Below are 20091 nucleotides of genomic sequence, written 5' to 3'. Positions count from 1 at the left end.
ACAATCTTTCATTTTCAAGTACAAGATCTCTTCATCAGGAAAATAATATTGCACTGACTGGTAATCTTCAATCGGTTGGTGAGCCAAATGGTCAGCCAAGACGCTACATTTGATAGCTTTCTGAGATCGGTATTCAATATCATACTCTTATAACAACATCTGCCAACGGGAAATTCTCCCAGTTAAAGCAGGCTTCTGAAATATGTACATGATTGGATCCATTTTGGATATTAACCAAGTAGTATGATTCAGCAGATATTGACGCAGACGCTTAGCAGCCCAAGCCAATGCGCAACAAGTCTTCTCAAGCATAGAATACCGAGTCTCACAATCATTGAATTTCTTACTGAGGTAGTATACTACAAATTCTTTCTTTCCAGTCTCATCTTGCTGACCTAGAACGTAACCCATACTCTCTTAAAGCACAGTCAAATACATAATCAATGGTCTTCCTTCAACAGGTGGAGACAGAATCGAAGGCTCAAGCAGATACTATTTAATACTATCAAAAGCTTTCTGGCAATCTTCAGTCCAATCACAAGACTGATCTTTCCGAAGAAGCTTGAATATAGGCGCACATGTGGCAGTCATGTGTGAAATGAATCTTGAGATATAATTCAAGCGGCCAAGAAAACCAATGACTTGCTTCTCAGTTTTGGGCGCAGGCATCTTTGTATTGCTTTGACCTAGGCAGGATCAACTTCAATACCCTTCTCGCTGATGATAAAGCCCAACAACTTACCAGAACGAACACCAAAAGTACACTTATTGGGATTCAAGCGAAGTTTATAGTTCCTCAAACGTTGGAATAGCTTCAACAAATGCTCAACATGTTCCTCTTCATCAATTGATTTAGCAATCATGTCATCGACATAAAATTCAATCTCTTTATGCATCATATCATGAAAAAGAGTAGTCATTTCTCTCTAGTAGGTTGCACCAGCATTCTTCAGTCCGAAAGGCATCACTTTATAACAGAATGTTCCCCAAGGTGTAATGAATGTGGTTTTCTCCATATCTTCGAGTGCCATCTTGATCTGATTAAATCCGGAAAATCCATTCATAAATGAAAAGACATTGAATTTAGTTGTATTGTCTACCAACATATCAATGTGTGGCAGAGGGAAATCATCTTTCGGACTGGCTTTATTCAAATCACTGTAATCAACGCACATACAGACTTTTCCATCTTTCTTCGGAACAGGCACAATATTGGCCACCCATTGCGGATACTCAGCAGTAACAAGGAAACAAGTATCAATCTTCTTTTGTGCTTCTTCTTTGATTTTCACTACCATATCAGGATGAGTCCTCCTCAATTTCTGCTTGACTGGCGGGCATTCTGGCTTCAACGGAAATTTATACTCCACAATATTAGAATCCAACCTAAGCATTTATTGATAGGACCAAGCAAACACATCTGGATACTCTCGGAGAAGATCAACCAACCCCTTCTTAACATCTGGACATAGTTGAGATCCAATCTTGACTTCCTTCACATCATCGTCGGAACCCAAGTTGACTAGCTCAATCCTCTCTTCGAACGGCTGAATGGCTTTTCCTTCATGCTTAAGAAGACGAGACAATTCATCATTTAATCCTTCATTACTTTCCTCCTCAACCTCAAACACGGGGAATTCAAATTTTGGAGAAGGAGAAGGATCATTGTATTCAATGGGGTTAGAAACCAACCTGCATAATGATTTGATATTTTGATTTTAGAGAAGTGAATTTATGACCAAATATTATGCAGATGGACAATTATATTATTTATTTATGTTTTTTGTGATTACCATTTTCAGTATAAAGCAAAAAGTAAAAACAAAATATCATAGATGTGGATGAATAGAATTATATTTTATTGATGATCGAATTGAAAATGCCCAATAATGTTTGCTTCTCCCTTAGGCATAGGAGAAGGATTTTCAAAAACAAATAAAAGCAATTACTTAGATCGGTACATAATAACAGGAATATCAACAGCGGTCCAATTGTTTCAAGCATTTCCATGCGTCACAAAATTGGTACGGTGTTCCTCTTCATCATCATCTAGCACGGCAACTAAGTGTTGTTCATTACCATGAATGAACCCTCCGCTACAGAAGCTGGGTCGTACATCTTCAGATTTGACTGTTGACGAACCTTGTTGGAAATCTAAACCGGCTCTACTCTTGTTGTCGGAGACCTCTACCATCTGGCCCCACTGATCAGACTGACCATCTTCAATAATCTTCAATGCATCCTTAAATGAGGATATGGGTGCCTTAACTCTCTTTTAAACAGCAATAGATAAGGCTTGGAACAGAGTTCCAACCTCATCCTCAGCTTCAACATAAGAGAAAGATGACAGGTGGCTGACTAACAACACCTTCTCCCCGCCAACAATAACTAGCTTCTCTTTCTTGACAAACTTGAGTTTCTGATGCAATGTGGATGTAACAGCTCCCACCTCGTGGATCCATGGCCTTCCTGTAAGACCCTAATTTTGACCCTAAGATCCCTCACGGCATCATGTTATTGCACAAGTGCATTGCCTCAAGGATCATAGCATGTTTGGCTCCTTAACCCTAGGGTTGGGACTTGTTTGAGTGTTTTGAGACCACCAAGCATGCTTGTATTGTATATTATTTCTTTTATTATTTGATTACTAACCAAAAACACAAAAATATGTCACTAACTCTTTTTGTTTTGAAGCTCAAGTGATCATGTGCTCCACAATGCTCCTAGGAGGCTCCTAAGCCCAATGCAATGGCTAGATTGAAGAAGAGAAAAAGCAGGAAAATGGTCCAAAAATCTCCTAATCATCATATATGTCTCCCAAGTATCTCAATTTTCCAATTTGATCAAGATAACCCAAAGGGCTTGAAGATTATTTCCCAAGGAAACCCTAAGTTCACTATGTTTTGACCGTGCCTTGCCCATGAAGCAATCTCAACCTCTGATCAAATTTAATCAAGGGAAGTTCTTTCATTCATCATTTCATGCATATATGAGCCTATTTGAGGCCCCTCAATCATTTATTCATCAAGATTGGAAGTTTGGCCTTGAAGAGTTGACCAGTCAAAGTCATCTGACTAAACTGAGGATCAATGAGATATAATTTTTGATGTGTTTGTCAAATGAATATGACCCTAAGATAAAACCTGTTCCTAAGAACCATATGAACAACTCTCATGTTCATCAAAAATCCATTTTAAACTTGGAAGGTCATCATTCATTTCAAAACATTATAGGTCATTTTGATTGAAACCCTAATTTTGGGTTAGTTTACCAAGGGCATAACTTCCTTAATTTTTATGATTTTGAGGTGAGACCAAAGGCATTGGAAAGCTTGATATGTATACTTAAAATTTATGTTGGAAAAAATTTCATAATCCTAAAATAAATAAATGTGATAATGCAAAACATTATAGGTCATCTTTGACCTAATTCATTGAATTTGAAAAAGTACCCAACTTCAAATGCCCATAACTTTGTCATAAAAAATCCAAATGATGCAAACATTGAGTCTAGATTGACCATATTGAAAAGATATATAACTTTGATGTTGGAGATGTTTTCATTTGAAGCTTGTATCATGAGGACAGAGGGGTTTGATCAAGCTTACTTTTGATGAACTTTTTCAAAGTGATTTGAATATGTTTTGTACTTGAATTTTCCAAGCCAGTTTTGATCAATTTGCACATGCCAAATGATTTTTTGCCCAACATGACTTGTGTTCCTTATTTCAAGAGATTGCCAACCATTACTCACAATAGTCCTTGGGGTCTACCATTTGTGAGTTTCAAATTTATTTTCATTTAGGTGCATTTTGGATATTTTATGTTATAACTTGGTATGCAAGCATGCTTCACTTCATGTGCACGTCCAAATTCATTTCACTTGATCTCAGCAAGTTGCTTCATCCATCCATGGGCCTTCTACACGCCCACAAAGGCCCATGCAATCAAATTTCAAATCCCATGTACATGAGAGAAGTGTGAACTCGGCCACATTCAACTATAAATAAACACTTCATGAGCTTCATTTCTCAACCTTTTGGAGATCACAAGTGCTGCAGAACTGAAACCATAGCCCTCACCAAAGGAATCTCTAACTTTTTTTCAGATTTTCGAGCTTGAAATTCAGCATCATTAGCTGAGTTTTAAAGCCAAATTCTTTAGCCAATCACTTCCATTACATCCAGGGATCAAAGAGGAGCAAAGATCTTGGAGAATTTGTGGCCAGAAGTTCATCAATTCAAAGGTATAATCTCAAACTTTTTGGATCTGAATCTCTTAATTCAATGTAGCATTCTTGTGTTTCTATGGTTCTCTGAAGTCCTCATACTTGAGGCAAACTTGTCATGCATTCAATTTATCATTTCATGAACAATCCATGTGGACACCATGATTTTCTACTTCACCTTTATCTCAATATATGAAGAGTGAGAGAAATCCATTGGTACAGTGACGAACTACATCACAAGAGCTTTATTTCCATGGCCTTGTTTTTCATTTTTGTTAAGATTCGTTTCTCTGCAACTTTGGCCGGAATTTGTGTGTCTGGCCAGAGAAGATGGTGGTTTCCACCACCACCACCACGTGTTTTGACCAGGGCCTTTGGATCTCCTTCTCAGGATCTAATCATGTGCGATCATTTTAATTACTTCATTTAATTCTCCATGTGGCGCGTTTGACTTGAGTGCACCGGGTGTCATCCGATCTAAACCATTGCCTTGTGCCACGTCAATCAATGAACTGGATCATGTGGCTCTACTTTTTTCGCTTATTTTTATTTTACTTTATTTTAATTTAATTCATTTAATTTTTAAAAATTCATTAAAAATTCATTTGAAGTCAAAAAAATATGAGACCAATTCCAAAAAATTTCTTGAAAAATCTAGTTTCATATTATGATTTTTAATTATTTTTGTGACTTCATTTGATATTTTTTATGAATTACTTGGTTTTTATTGATTTTAATTCATTTTAAAATACTTTCTGACTTTTAAAAAATACAAAAATATTTTCATAGCATCTATGGATCATAATAAATCAATGAGAAATGGTCTCAACAATTTCTTGTTTGTTTTGAGATTATTTGAGATATTAATTCATATGATGCTATTTTTGGTTGTTTTTAATTGATTTTAATTATTTCCTTATTTCAAAAATTTGTGAGAAAATTAGTCAAAGTTTGTTTGACTATGTTGGACCTATGAGAATTTAATTGGACTCATTGAAGTTATTTTGAAACGAATTTGAGGTTCAACCTTATTTGTTTATTTTTTTATTTTCATTTTATTTTAATTCAAAAAATACCAAAAAAATATCATTGACTTCTTGACTTGTTATCTTCATTTCTCTTATGTTTGGTGTTGATTGAGGTTAAATTGATTCAATTTTGATCGAATTCATTGAATCTTGTGGTTTGAAAATCCTTAAGGATCATCACCTAGAAAGATGAATGAATTTGATCAAGGATGAGTTATCCCTTGCTCAATTGGGATTGGTTGTTGACTTATTACCCCTCCCTTTCATCTTCATCCCTTTCTTTCCCTTTATGGCCAATGAGTTAAAGTCTTGGGGTTGGTCTTGACAAATAGAAGTTTAATCTTCTTTGATCCAAACCAAATTCAACTTGATCCATGATCAAGTGAGTTATTTTGTGTCAAAGATAGGTTACTTTTTGGTCAAGTAAATAACCAAAAGCCAATACAAGGCCCTTCCCCTTTTGTTTGGCATGGCAAGTTTATGGAGCTTGGCTTACTAGTCATGATCTCTAACTTATGTTCTTTGCCTATATTCTTATTGACCGGCCTTAGATAAGTGTGACTACTACATTAGTCCACTTACGATTGCTTAACATAGCGCTACATTATCTTATGACAAGCTAACATAACCTTACTAACTACTAACTTTAATCTGAGCTTTTAAATTCTTGCCATTTACTTTTAATGTCATTTATTCCTTGCTCATTATTCATCTTGATTTTCATCTTTGCTCACTTGAGCACATATTTTATGTTTATGTCATTTTTCTTTTGCTCATTTGAGCCCATTATTGTATATAAATATATTACTATTTTGTTGTGTTTGTGTTTATTTTGATGTGAGCCAAAATGAAAATGCAGAAAGGACTTAGAATTAGGATTTACCTATGCTTAAAGGAGTTCAAGAGCAACTAGGCCCCATGCCTTTAGAATGCAAAATCTGTTGAAGAGCAACTAGGCCTCATGCCTTTAGAATACAAAATCTGTTGAAACCTTTTCAAAAACATTAGTCATCGGTTTGAGTTATCATAGTGGTTGATGTAAATCTCAGCTCATCCTTAGTGTTGGATTATAAGCCTTCCATGCTTATTATAGGGTTAACCCCTCACTAGCATGTTGAAGCCTTCCTCACATGGTAGATTGTTGGTTTAGGTTGAGTTTTCTCCCTTTGATAAAAAAGACCTTAAGGCTTTTGATTAACATCAATTCACCAATCTTTGAAAAAATTTACCCCGAACTACGAGGTTTTGATCCTCCTTTGTGATGGTACGTAGGCAATGGGTTCATCCATTCAAACAACAAACTTGTAAATATAATCTATTTTCTTCTCATCCCTCCAATCTTTTGCACAAATCTTTTCACAAATACCAACCTACAACACATATTTTCAAAAAGGGTTCCCTTAGAGTACTAAGAATGTTTTGGGTGCGTAAAACCTTCCAATTTCATAACTAACCCCATTACCTAGATCTCTGACATTTTTATTAGTTTTTGATTTGAAAAACTTCTTACTTGGCTTTTGTTCGCTTTTTAGCCTTTCCTTTGGACAAATAAAAGTGCGGCGGCGACTCAATTTGTATGTTGACTTTTGGTTTAGTCAATAAACCTAAAAGTAACGAAAACCCCGCTACATAAAAGTGGCGACTCTGCTGGGGAAAGATAGTAATCCCCGTGGGTTTAGCCTAGTTTTTGCTTGTATGTGTTGTATGTTTATATTTATTTGTGGCATATTTTTTGTGCAAATTTGGGATGATTGTATTGTTTGTAATGTATGAATTGCTTGATATATTAATTGCTTGTATGCTTGGTGGTTTCTTGTGAGATGAGTTCTATACCCGAACTCGAGTGCACTTATGATAGGAGAATGACATAGTCTTGTTGACTTGTGTGGAGTTATTCCTTAACAAGCTAACTTGCAAGTCCATTCACTTGGTGGAGGTTCTATTGGGATCACTAATGCCACACGAGTAGTCGTGGTTAGGCATTACTCTTTCCAATATAAACCCTAAAAACCAAGGACCTTAGATACCTAGCCCAGCTTGGCCTATTTTAGGACGTGGTGCGAAGGTCGTTCAAGTGTAAGACTTGATACTACACTCATAAGAGTCTCTCATGAGAATATTTTTGGATGATGAGTAGTCGTTTTATCCGATAATATCCGAAAGATGGGATGATGACTATGGGAACCTTTTAGAACATGATTGTCAGGTTTAACCATAGTACACTCTTGTTGGGTGGTTCTTAACCGAGACTCCATGCTCGTGACTTGCAATAAACCCGTGATTCGCGGTCGACCATTCTCGTATATCCTCAAAATCAATGGAACTTGGGTGTTGATAAGGTGTAAACCATAATCCACCAAAATGGATGATTGATATTGACGATGACTTGAGCCATCCCGTGACCTTTGTATGGTGTGACCTGCTTGATCCTTGAGTGTGTTTGTTTCATCCATGCATCCATGCATTCATTCGCATTCATGTCATCGATAATAAGATTTTACAAGGAACTTAAAGGGTCTATTTGCAAATTTTCAGACATGGATAAGCAAAGAAGGAATACGAAGAAGTACAGTTTCAGACAACCCGACTTGAAAGAGTTAAGGCGTCTGACATCTTATGTATTAGAGCCCTTAGAGTTCAAAGCTCTCCATGGGAAGCTTCTAGCTATTCTTTCTACCAAAGTGGATGAGGGTCTGATGAGTGTGTTGGTGTAGTTCTACGATCCTCTGTATCGGTGCTTCACTTTTCCAGGTTTCCAGATTTTGCCTACACTAGAGGAGTATTCTTATCATGTGGGTATACCTATTCTTGACCGATTGTCGTTCAGTGGTTTAGAGAAGATTTCATCTTCTCAAGAGATTGCTGACATGCTTCATGTGGAGGTATCTGACATTGTTGCCAATATAACTATCAAAGGTGGAATTCAAGGTCTCCCGTCTGATTTTCTGATTGCCAAAGCTACTTTGTTTGGGAAGGCCATGAGTAAGGAAGCTTTTGAAGTCATATTTGTACTCCTCATATATGGGCTAGTGTTATTTCCCAACATCGGCAACTTCGAGGATGTGAACGCTATTAGGATTTTCTCTTCTCTTAATCCCGTTCCGACTCTGTTGGGTGACACTTATTTATCTTTGCATATGAGGAATGCAAAGGGTGGTGGTTCCATTGTATGATGTTTGCCTCTGTTGTACAAGTGATTTATTTTGCACTTGCCTCAAACGCTTGCCTTCAAGGAGAACAAGGGATGTCTACGGTGGTCTACGAGACTTATGTCTCTCACTAATGATGATATCTCTTGGCATAATCGTGTTTATGATGGCGTTAAGATTATTGATTCTTGTGGTGAGTTCTCCAATGTACCTCTTCTTGGTACATGTGGTGGAATTAACTACAACCCTGCTTTGGCTCGCCGTCATCTTAGGTTCCCCTTAAAGGATAAACCTAACAACATTTCGTTGGAAGGCTTGTTCTTTCAAGAGGGTAAAGATCCCCAAAACTTGAAGGATAGGATGGTCCGCGCCTGGTGCAAGGTTCATAGGAAAGGGAGGAATAAGCTTGGTCCGAAGAATTGTGTTGCTTTGGAACCTTACACCTCTTGGGTAAGGAAGAGAGCCCTTGAGTACCGCATGCCGTACGAATATTCGAGACCTACCCCTATGGTTATGGTTGGGACTTCAACCCTCCCTAATCAAGGAGTAGAGGAGTTAAGAGACGAAGACCGTTCGCGTGCTTGGGTTCGTGAGCGTGAGGAGCTTCTTCAGCAGCTCAAGGATAAGGATGCAATGATCGAGTTTCTAGAGCATCAGGTTATTGATGAGCCCGATGATGTGGTTACTTCTCTCCTACCTCACTTGTCTAGGTGTTTGAAGAAGAGACATGATCAGCTCGCCAAGGAGAAGGCTGACATGGAAGCAGCTTATGAGAGAGAGGTGAAAAGGCTTCGTGCGACATATCTTCCGATCTCGAAGGCTTTGGACGACTGTTTCTAGGGATCCATAGGATGTTTATTCTCCTTTTCTCTTGTATTGTATTTGGTTACCGAGACTGTACTACTTCTTTGGTGTAAAAAGTTTCCAAATATTATATTGCTATGAGTATTCCATATATGTCTCAAAAAGTTCAATATTTTCAAAACATTTGCAAATAGATCCTTATAAAGTTCCTCTGATAAAAAATAAATCATATACACAAGCATTGCATGCATCATATGCATAAGCAGGTTTTGGTTCCGAGCTCTTGATACAGTGGTCTAACCCTTTGCTCTTCATTTATTTCAAAGACAAGCTGACGCACCGGTACAACACTCGAGCCAATCATGCGAAGATCATGGAACACCTTGAGCAAGAGAACCGGGATTTGAAAGAGGAGGTTTCTCGACTGACTGCCATGATGGAATCAGTTCTTGCTGCTCAGAGTCAAGCTTCTCCAACTTCTGCAACTCCTCCCGCGAGGACTGTCATTTCCGAAGTGGTTACCTCTACAGTGCCTGCTGCCACCGCCCACTTCGCTCTGAATTTACCTGTTGGATTCCCTTGGGGAATGCCACCCAATTTTGTACCAGAGGGTTTCGCTCCAACTTTTGCTCCTTTGCCGGCATCTAGCCCAGTCATGTCTGTGCCACCTCCCGTTGTGCACACTTTGTCGCGTGTTGAAGACACCATCTATCATTCCGAGCCATCTGAGGGCCTGGACGTTTATGAAAAGATGGATGAGATGAAGGACCAATTCCTTGAGTTGCGCAAGGAACTGAAAACACTGAGAGGCAAAGATCTGTTTGGGAAGAGTGTTGTTGAACTGTGCTTAGTGCCCAACGTGAAAAGCCCAGTCAAATTCAAAGTGCCTGACTTTGAGAAGTATAAGGGAAACACATGTCCACTCAATCATCTTGTGATGTATGCTCGCAAGATATCGACCCAGACAAATAATGATCAACTGCTGATTCACTATTTCCAGGATAGCCTGACAGGTGTTGCGCTCCGTTGGTATGTGGGGCTAGAGAGTGCAAGCATCCACACTTTCAATGATCTAGGAGAGGCTTTTGTGAAACAATATAAATACAACGTGGATATGGCTCCAGACAGAGATCAATTGAGGGTGATGTCCCCAAAAGACAAAGAAACCTTCAAGGAATACGCCCAGAGGTGGAGAGAATTGGCAGCTCATATAGTGCCACCCTTGGAAGAGAAGGAGATGACAAAGATCTTTCTGAAGACTTTGAGCTCTTTCTACTATGAGCGCATGATTGCTAGTGCTCCCTCGGACTTTACCGAAATGGTAAACATGGGGATGAGGCTAGGAGAGGGAGTCTACGAGGGACGTCTGTCCCGTGATGATAATTCGGCAAATAAATATGGAGGGTTTTCTAGGAAGAAGGAAGGGGAGACTCATGCTATTTCTTCCCATATTAAAAGAAGACCCTCTGTGAGGAGGAAAGAAGTGCGACCCATCGTCAACCAACACCAGGTTGCTCATATAGCACCTGCTTTCAGAGAAGCTCAACAACCACAACAACAACCTCGTCAACAACAACAGGCCTACCAGTCTCGCAACAATAACAACAACAGCACCAGCAACTATGAGAGGAAGAGGGTGACTTTTGACCCGATTCCTATGACCTATGCTGAATTGTATCCTTCCTTAATTTATAGGAAGTTGATAACTCCACGTGATCCTCCTGCTGTGCCAGCCAATCCTCAATGGTGGTACAAGCCCGAACTTCATTGTGTGTATCATTCTGGCGCGCCCAGACATGACGTGGAGAATTGTTTTCTGTTGAAGACCAAGGTGCAAGACCTTGTGAGGAGTGGGATACTATTCTTTGAGGATGTAGGCCCTAATGTCAAGAAGAACCCATTGCCCGAGCATGGGAAGGCAGCTGTCAATATGGTTCAGGGGTGCCCTGGCAAATATAAAGTCCTTTATGTGAATGATATAAGGCAGTCCTTGGTAGAGATGCATAAGCTGTTATGTGAGCACAGTCACTATGAGCACGATCATGATAGGTGCCATGTGTGCACTTTCAGTGAAAGAGGATGCCGCAAAATAAGGAGGGACATCCAAGAGATGCTAGACCAAGGGATGATTGAGATACTTCAAAATCATAATGAGGATGAAGTTGATGTTGTCACTCCAGTGTTCAATATTCCTGATCTTGTTGTCATTAAGTATGATGGCAGCAAGAAGAAGGTGGTGCCAACTCTTATGATTAAGCCAGTGGGCCCTGTCCCGTATGTGTCAGATAAGGCGGTCCCGTACCGTTATAATATTGTTATGTTGGAAGATGGGAAGAAGGTGTCGTTGCCCTCAACCTCTGTTGTAAGCATTTCTGACATTAGTGGAGTGACCCGTAGTGGTCGTGTTTTCTCGGCTCAGACAAAATCCCATGAAGACGTCGTGAAGAGGGATGTTGTCAGTTCTACTGGTCCCGTGGGACATCTTCTTCAAATCATTTTATTCCTGTTGTGAAGGGTGTTGACCCTATTGTTGTCAAAACCGTTAAAGCTCCTATCCTGGTTGGCCAGTCTGGCATGTTGAGAGAGGATGGTGATGAGATGCTAAGGCTCATCAAGAGGAGCGAGTACAACATTGTGGAGCAGTTGCTTCAAACTCCATCAAAGATATTTGTCCTGTCTTTGTTGATGAATTCAGAGCCACACCGTGAAGCATTGCAAAGGGTGTTGGACATGGCATATGTGGATCACGATGTCACAATTGAACAGTTTGATAGCATTATTGCAAATATAACTGCCTGCAACAATCTGAGCTTTTGTGATGATGATCTTCCCGAGGAAGGAAAAGACCACAATTTGGCCTTACATATCTCTATGAACTGCAAAGACGATGCCCTGTCCAATGTGTTGGTGGACACAGGGTCATCACTTAATGTATTTCCAAAGTCCACTCTCGCCAAACTTTCATATCAGGGGCCTCCCATGAGGCACAGTGGAGTGGTAGTAAAAGCTTTTGATGGATCATGCAAGACCGTGATCGGTGAATTAGACCTCCCGATCAAAATTGGACCCAGTGATTTCCATATCACTTTCCAAGTTATGGACATACATCCGTCATACAGCTGTTTACTTGGTAGACCGTGGATTCACGAGGCAGGTGCCGTGACAGCCACCCTGCACCAAAAGTTGAAGTTCGTTAAGAACAAGAAGTTGGTGGTGATAGGGGGAGAGAAGGTTCTCTTGGTTAGCCATTTATCTTCCTTTTCCTACATTGATGCTGAGGATGAGGTTGGAACGCCATTCCAAGCCTTATCTATTATTGAGCCTTCTAGGAAATGACTTTCTTCATTTGTCTCCTACAATGATGCGAAGTTGGCCATTGAGCATGGTGCAACTAATGGTTTGGGGAAAATGATAAAGATGGAAGATAATAAATCCCGGGCTGGTATAGGGTATTCTTCTGGTGTTTCTAATGATCTTGGGTAAGATGAAGAGGAAGACCTCGGCAACTTTGTCATACCTGGCGGGATCTGCTATAATTGGATCGTTGTTGATGTTCCAATAGTTATCCATAAGTCAACGTAATATGTTCATTTTGTTTAAAAACCCTTCTCCCATGCCAAAAGGAGAAGTGAAGACATTGTTGGCATAATTGGTTAATACAATGAGATTCATTCCATAATCGCATGTTAAATGTTTGTTTTTCAAAAAAAAAACATTTTTGCTTTTCGCATGAAATTGGTGATCACCATAAAACCCTAAAAAAAAGAATAAAATCAAATTTTCATCTGCATAATGATTTGCCTGTTTAAATTATGAAGTCTCTTTTATAATCAAAATCATTATGTAGGTTGATCAAACCCATTGAACATAATAATCCAACACCATCTCCCAACTTTGAATTCCCTGTATTTGAGGCAGAAGAAGATGATGTTGAAGAGATTCCTGATGAGATTACCCGTCTGTTTGAGTACGAAGAGAAGATCATTCAGCCACATCTTGAGAATCTGGAAACAGTCAACTTGGGGTCTGAAGACTACATTCGTGAAGTGAAGATTGGGGCACTCCTTGAAGATTATGTTAAGAAGGGGTTGATTGAGTTGCTACGAGAATATGTCGACGTCTTTTCCTGGTCGTATGAAGACATGCCTGGTCTAGATACTGATATCGTGCAACATTTCTTGCCGTTGAAGCCTGAGTGTGTGCCTGTGAAGCAGAAGCTCAGAAGAACTCATCCTAATATGGCAGTGAAGATTAAAGAGGAAGTTCATAAGCAAATTGATGCAGGGTTTCTGGTGACTTCTACATATCCTCAATGGGTGGCCAATATTGTGCCTGTACCTAAGAAAGACGAAAAAGTCTGAATGTGTGTGGATTACCGTGACTTGAATAAAGCTAGTCCAAAAGATGATTTTCCTCTACCACACATTGATATGTTGGTAGACAATACGGCTAAATTCAATGTCTTTTCATTTACTGAGGGATTTTCCGGTTATAATCAGATTAAAATGGCACCCGAGGATATGGAGAAAACAACATTCATCACACCTTGGGGAACATTTTGTTATCGAGTGATGCCCTTCGGTTTGAAGAACGCCATAGCCACGTATTAACGTGCTATGACTACCTGATAACACGAAATTATATCATATTTTAGGACTTAATTCCATTAAATTCTATGACTATTTATTTCGGTTTACTGCATTTTATGAGATATTACGTGGTATTTTCTTCCTATTTGTCTCAGGTAGTCTATTTTGAAGAACAAGTGAAAATGGAAGAAAAGGAGGTGCAAAAAGGAGAGAAAAGGAACCAAATGCCAAAGCCCAGCCCAAAGCGCACAAGTCACCAATGCTGTGCCTGTGACGGACGTCACAGGGAGCGTGACGAGCGTCACGCAAAGCAGCCTTGTGACGGACGTCACACATGGTGTGACGAGCGTCACACCGTTCCACTACTTTTTTGGCGCAAGTAACGCCCTCAGAAGACTTGAAGAAGAGACGTTGAGGAGTTTGTGTCCTATATCCACGCCGTGCATTTAGCCACGTTAAAGAACTTGAGAAACGGAAAGCAGTTACCAGCACCAATATAAATAGCTATCTCTAAAACCTAAAGAGGGCCTCGGTTTTTCCACGCTCATATTGCCAAAGCTTTGCCAATTTTCTTTTCACGCTTTTGCTAATTATTTTTTCCTTTCCAGCAACTTAACATCGTTTATTTTATTTATTTCTTTTGCAAGTTCTACATCCTTTTTCCCTTGCAATTTACCTTTCCCTTTTTAGCATTTAGATATTTTTCGCATAATAGTTTCTACACCGGAAACTATTGTGCAACTTTTTATCGGATCTAACCTTACGTTAGATTCCAGTTTTATTTCCTTGGTTTAATTTATTGTTTAATTGAAGAATCGAAGAACAAATCCTACCGGCTTGTGGTGGAGTGTTCAAAGACTATTATATTACGCATTCAGGTTCTTTAATCATTATTTAATGTTTTGTTTTATTATTTATTTATATTATCTGCCTGGAATGAGTCTGTTTATGCATGATATATATGCTTGTTTATTTAGCATGTCTGGCTAATTCGCCTAGGTATCGGTATGTAAAGTAAGCAGAATAAGGGATCAAGACTGAGTCGGTCTATTTAAACTTAAAATTAAAATCAATCTTTTTACGGTCTCAACTTACAGGTTTAATAACAAGATTCTTTACAAAAAGTAAAGGACATAAAGAAGTTAAAATCAATAGAGCGAGAGTTTGAGGTTTTAACTGGACAGTGTAAGTTAGGCATTAATTCTAGATCAGGGCGAGAGCAAGTTTTAGAGTTAATTAAATTCTGACCTTTTCCAAAAAGTATTTTTAAAGATTGAATGTGAGGACGAGAGTTAAGCATTTGGATTTAATTGTATAACCTAAGTCAACAGAGCGAGAGTTTGAGATAAGGGTGTTTAAAACGGTCAGTGTTTTCTTAAAAAGAGTTTCTGCAACTTTATTGCTTTCAAAATATGGTTTTTGACTTAATTATAAGTGACAGCTACATTAATATAAAATCATGGTTTATTCAACAGAGCGAGAGTTTGAGATAAAACCTTTAACCAATAAAGTTAACTGAAACGATTTATTTTAAAAAACCAAGAAACCGACAAAGACTTGATTCCCTAGTTTTGACGAACTACATACCGATATCCGTTTTATTAATATTTAAGCTAGATCTTAGTTTAGCCTTTAGTTTTTCCCCAAACAATCAAACATTTTCACCTTAGATTTACGTAGTAACCTTAGATAACGGTATAACGATTCATAAGTCCCTGTGGGATCGATATCTTTTAAAACTACGCGATAGAACTGTGCACTTGCAGTTTGTATCCCATTCTCGACTCACACAGTCGAGCGATCAAGTTTTTGGCGCCGTTGCCGGGGATTTTTATTTAATCGATATCGTAACTCTTCCGTTACGCTGTAGAGACTAAGGTTTCTTTTTCTTCTATTCTTTCTTTCGTTGATTTGTATGCCACGCACTCGTTCACAAGGCGAACCGCTCTATCTACGAATCAACGATATCGAACTATATCTCCGAGTCTTACAACGAATTCGGGAATATCGTGCTGAAAACAATCTCCCTCCTATAGACTTTCCTGATCTCAAAGATCTTTCTTCTTTAACCGAGATGGCAGAACCAGCTCGTGCTCTTAGAGATTACGCCGCTCCATCGCAAGATGAACCACATTCAAGTATTGCTCCGCCCGCAATCGAAGCAAACAACTTCGAACTCAAACCTTCGCTGTTGCAGGCTGTGCAACAAAACCAATTCTCTGGAAATCTTACCGAAGATCCAAACCTTCATTTATCCGTATTTGTTCAATACGCTGATACTGTTAAAGCTAATGGTGTCACTTCAGAGGCAATTCGACTTCGTCTTTTTCCTTTCTCCTTAAGAGATAGCGCTAGAAGATGGCTTCAATCTCTTCCTTCCAACTCAGTCACCACATGGAACGAGTTGAAGAAAGTTTTTCTTGCCCGATATTTTCCGCCAAGCAAAACAGCTATGTTAAGAGCCCAGATAAACGGATTTAAACAGAAAGACAACGAGTCTCTTTTCGAAGCATGGGAAAGATACAAAGACATGATGAGACTTTGCCCACACCATGGTTTGGAAGACTGGTTAGTAATTCACACATTTTATAATGGTCTCTTATACAACACAAGGTTAACAATAGACGCCGCTGCAGGTGGTGCACTAATGAACAAACCTTATGCTGATGCTTACCAGCTTATCGAGAGCATGGTCCAAAACCACTATCAGTGGGGAACCGAACGAACAACGGTGGAAAAACCTCAACCGAAAACTGGCATGTACGAGATAAGTAACCTTGATCACGTCAATGCAAAAGTGGATGCTTTGGTCCAGAAAATTGAAAGTTTAAACGTATCACCTCCAGCCGCCGTGGTTGCTATAACTCAGAATTGCGAGGTCTGTGGAATCCAAGGCCACACTCCTGCGGAATGTCAACTCTTGACTGGAATCCAAGCAGAGCAAGTGAACTATGCTCAAGGAAGCCCCTATTCGAATACCTATAACTCAAATTGGAAGAACCATCCAAACTTTTCATATAAGAGTAATAATGCTTTATACGCACCTGGACAGTCTCCAAATCAAGCCCCATCTATACCACCAGGATATCAGAAACCGAATCCATCCATGCCTAACAATAATACCCCTAGAAAATCCAACTTAGAAATCATGATGGAAAACTTTATAGCTTCCCAACAACAAACCAATAAATATTTCTTAAACCAGAACATACATACTGGCGAACAACTTAAACAACTAGCAAGCAAAGTAGATGCCTTGGCTACCCATAACAAAATGCTGGAAACACAAATATCTCAAGTAGCTCAACAACAAGCACCTACTGCTGCACCAACTGGTACATTCCCTGGACAGCCCCAACCTAATCCGAGAAGCCAAGCTCATGCAATTATATTAAGAAGTGGAACGGAAGTGGAAGGACCGTCTGATCCAAGGATAGAAAACCAAAACCCTAAGAAATCAACTGAGGAAAGTGAACCTAAGGAAAAGGAAGAGAGTAATAAGGAAACCCTAGAAAAGAAGGAACCTTGTGTACCTCCACCACCTTACAAACCACCTATACCTTACCCTCAAAGGCTTGTTAAAACCAAAGATGCGGGCCAATTTAGAAAATTTGTTGATCTCCTTAAACAATTAAACGTTACAATTCCGTTCACCGAAGCTATTACGCAGATGCCCTCATATGCTAAATTCTTAAAAGAAATTCTTTCTAATAAGAGGAAACTTGAGGATAGCGAAACCGTTACACTCCCTGCCGAATGTAGCGCTATAATCCAAAACATGCCTCCTAAACTCAAGGATCCGGGTAGTTTCTCTATACCCTGTCACATAGGAAAATTTGTCATCGACAAAGCTTTATGCGATTTAGGAGCCGGAATTAGCGTTATGCCTTTATCCATATGTAAGAAACTGGAAATGGGAGAATTAAGACCGACCAAAATGTCCGTGCAACTAGCAGATCGTTCCATCAAATATCCTGTAGGAATCCTTGAAAACGTTCCCGTACGCATAGGTCAGTTTTACATTCCCACTGACTTCACAATTATGGACATTAGAGAAGATGATACCATACCTATTATACTAGGAAGACCATTCTTAGCAACTGCCGGTGCAATCATAGACGTAAAACGAGGACGACTCACCTTCGAAGTAGGTGAAGAGAAAATTGAATTCATTCTTTCCCAATTCTTGAAAGCACTTGCAATAGAAGATACATGTTACTTCATGGATATCATCGATGAATGCATAAAAGAAGCAGAGTTAGGAGAAGACAAATCATCAGACTATCTTTTAGAGGACAAATCTAACCAATGCTTAGCAATAACACCGGACCCTACGCAATGTCTTAACAAACCAACCCCTGATTTGAAAACACTTCCCAAAAATCTGAGATATGAATTCCTAGACTTAGAACTTGAACGACCTGTGATAGTTAATGCAGATCTAGGAAGACTCGAAACAGAAAAACTCTTACATATCTTAAGGAAATATCCAACCGCACTAGGTTACCACATCACCGATCTTAAAGGAATAAGCCCTTCTATTTGTATGCACCGCATCATGTTAGAAGAAGACTGTAAAACCTCTAGGGAACACCAGAGAAGACTAAATCCGATCCTAAGTGAGGTAGTAAAGAAAGAAATAACCAAGTTATTGGAAGCAGGTATTATATATCCTATATCTGATAGCAAATGGGTCAGTCCTGTACACGTTGTACCAAAGAAAGGAGGCATAACCGTTATTGAAAACGAAAAAGGAGAAACTATAACTAAACGAATCGAATCGGGATGGAGAATGTGCATTGATTATAGGAAACTAAACAAAGCAACCCGAAAAGATCATTTCCCTTTACCATTCATTGACCAAATGTTAGAACGATTAGCAAAACATTCACATTTCTGTTATTTAGACGGTTATTCAGGCTTCTTTCAAATACCAATTCCCCCTGATGACCAAGAAAAGACAACGTTCACATGCCCTTTTGGTACCTTCGCTTATAGACGAATGCCGTTTGGTCTGTGTAATGCCCCTGCGACCTTTCAAAGATGCATGATGGCAATTTTCGCCGACTTTCTCGAAAACATCATGGAAGTATTTATGGATGACTTTTCCGTATATGGACAAAGTTTCGAAGAATGCCTTGAAAACCTAGAAAGAGTTCTTGAGCGATGTGTGAAAGTAAACTTAGTACTTAACTGGGAAAAGTGTCACTTTATGGTACAAGAAGGAATTGTTTTAGGACACATCATCTCGAACAGAGGAATTGAAGTAGACAAAGCCAAAATAGAGGTAATCGAAAATCTTCAACCCCCAAGAACCGTGAGAGAAGTACGAAGCTTTTTAGGACACGCCGGTTTTTACCGACGATTCATCAAAGACTTCTCTAAAATAACTAAACCCTTAACCGGACTGTTGATGAAAGATGCCGAATTCATATTCGACGATAACTGTTTAAAAGCATTTCAAACTCTTAAACAAGCATTGATCTCAGCACCCATAATGCAGACACCAGACTGGAATGAACCATTCGAAATAATGTGCGATGCCAGTGATTATGCTGTAGGTGCTGTTTTAGGACAAAGAAAGGATAAAAAGCTTCACGTTATATATTACGCAAGCAGAACCCTGGATGAAGCGCAAATGAATTACGCCACTATCGAGAAAGAACTCCTAGCAGTGGTATTTGCGCTAGATAAATTTCGTTCTTACTTGGTAGGAGCCAAAATAATAGTCTACACTGATCACGCTGCTATGAGGTACCTTCTAACAAAAAAAGATGCTAAACCTAGACTCCTAAGATGGATCTTGTTGCTACAAGAATTCGACTTAGAAATCAAGGACAAGAAAGGAACTGAAAACGTAGTAGCAGACCACCTCTCTAGACTTGAGAACCTTGAACCGGAAAGAACATCAATTAATGATGATTTCTCGTATGACAAACTTATAGCTACTTTGGAAGAGAACAACTCCGACATGCAAGTAGAAACCACCTTAGCTATATCTGTCACACCATGGTACGCTGATCTAGTCAATTATTTAGCTGCCGGAATAATTCCACCTACTTTATCTTACCAGCAGAAGAAACGATTCTTCCACGACATAAAACACTATTACTGGGATGATCCCTTACTTTTCAAAAGAGGCCCCGATGGTATTTTCCGTCGATGTATACCCGAAGAAGAGGTAGAAAATATAATCCAACACTGTCACTCCGCTCCTTATGATGGACACACAAGTACATCCAAGACTTGCTCTAAAATCCTACAAGCTGGCTTTTATTGGCCAACTATATGGAA

At 39.2% G+C, this 20091-nt stretch overlaps 1 pseudogene; it reads right to left on the bottom strand.

Moving 5' to 3' along the window:
• Positions 1–16256: 16256 nt before the first annotated feature.
• On the bottom strand, positions 16257–16356 carry LOC127124336 (uncharacterized; annotated as a pseudogene).
• Positions 16357–20091: the final 3735 nt, after the last annotated feature.

This window comes from Lathyrus oleraceus, chromosome 2 (assembly GCF_024323335.1).
Source record: "Lathyrus oleraceus cultivar Zhongwan6 chromosome 2, CAAS_Psat_ZW6_1.0, whole genome shotgun sequence".
Classification (NCBI taxonomy): Eukaryota; Viridiplantae; Streptophyta; class Magnoliopsida; order Fabales; family Fabaceae; genus Lathyrus; species Lathyrus oleraceus.
Note: the sequence above shows the minus strand (reverse complement) of the source record. Positions and strands in the feature narration are given on the sequence as shown.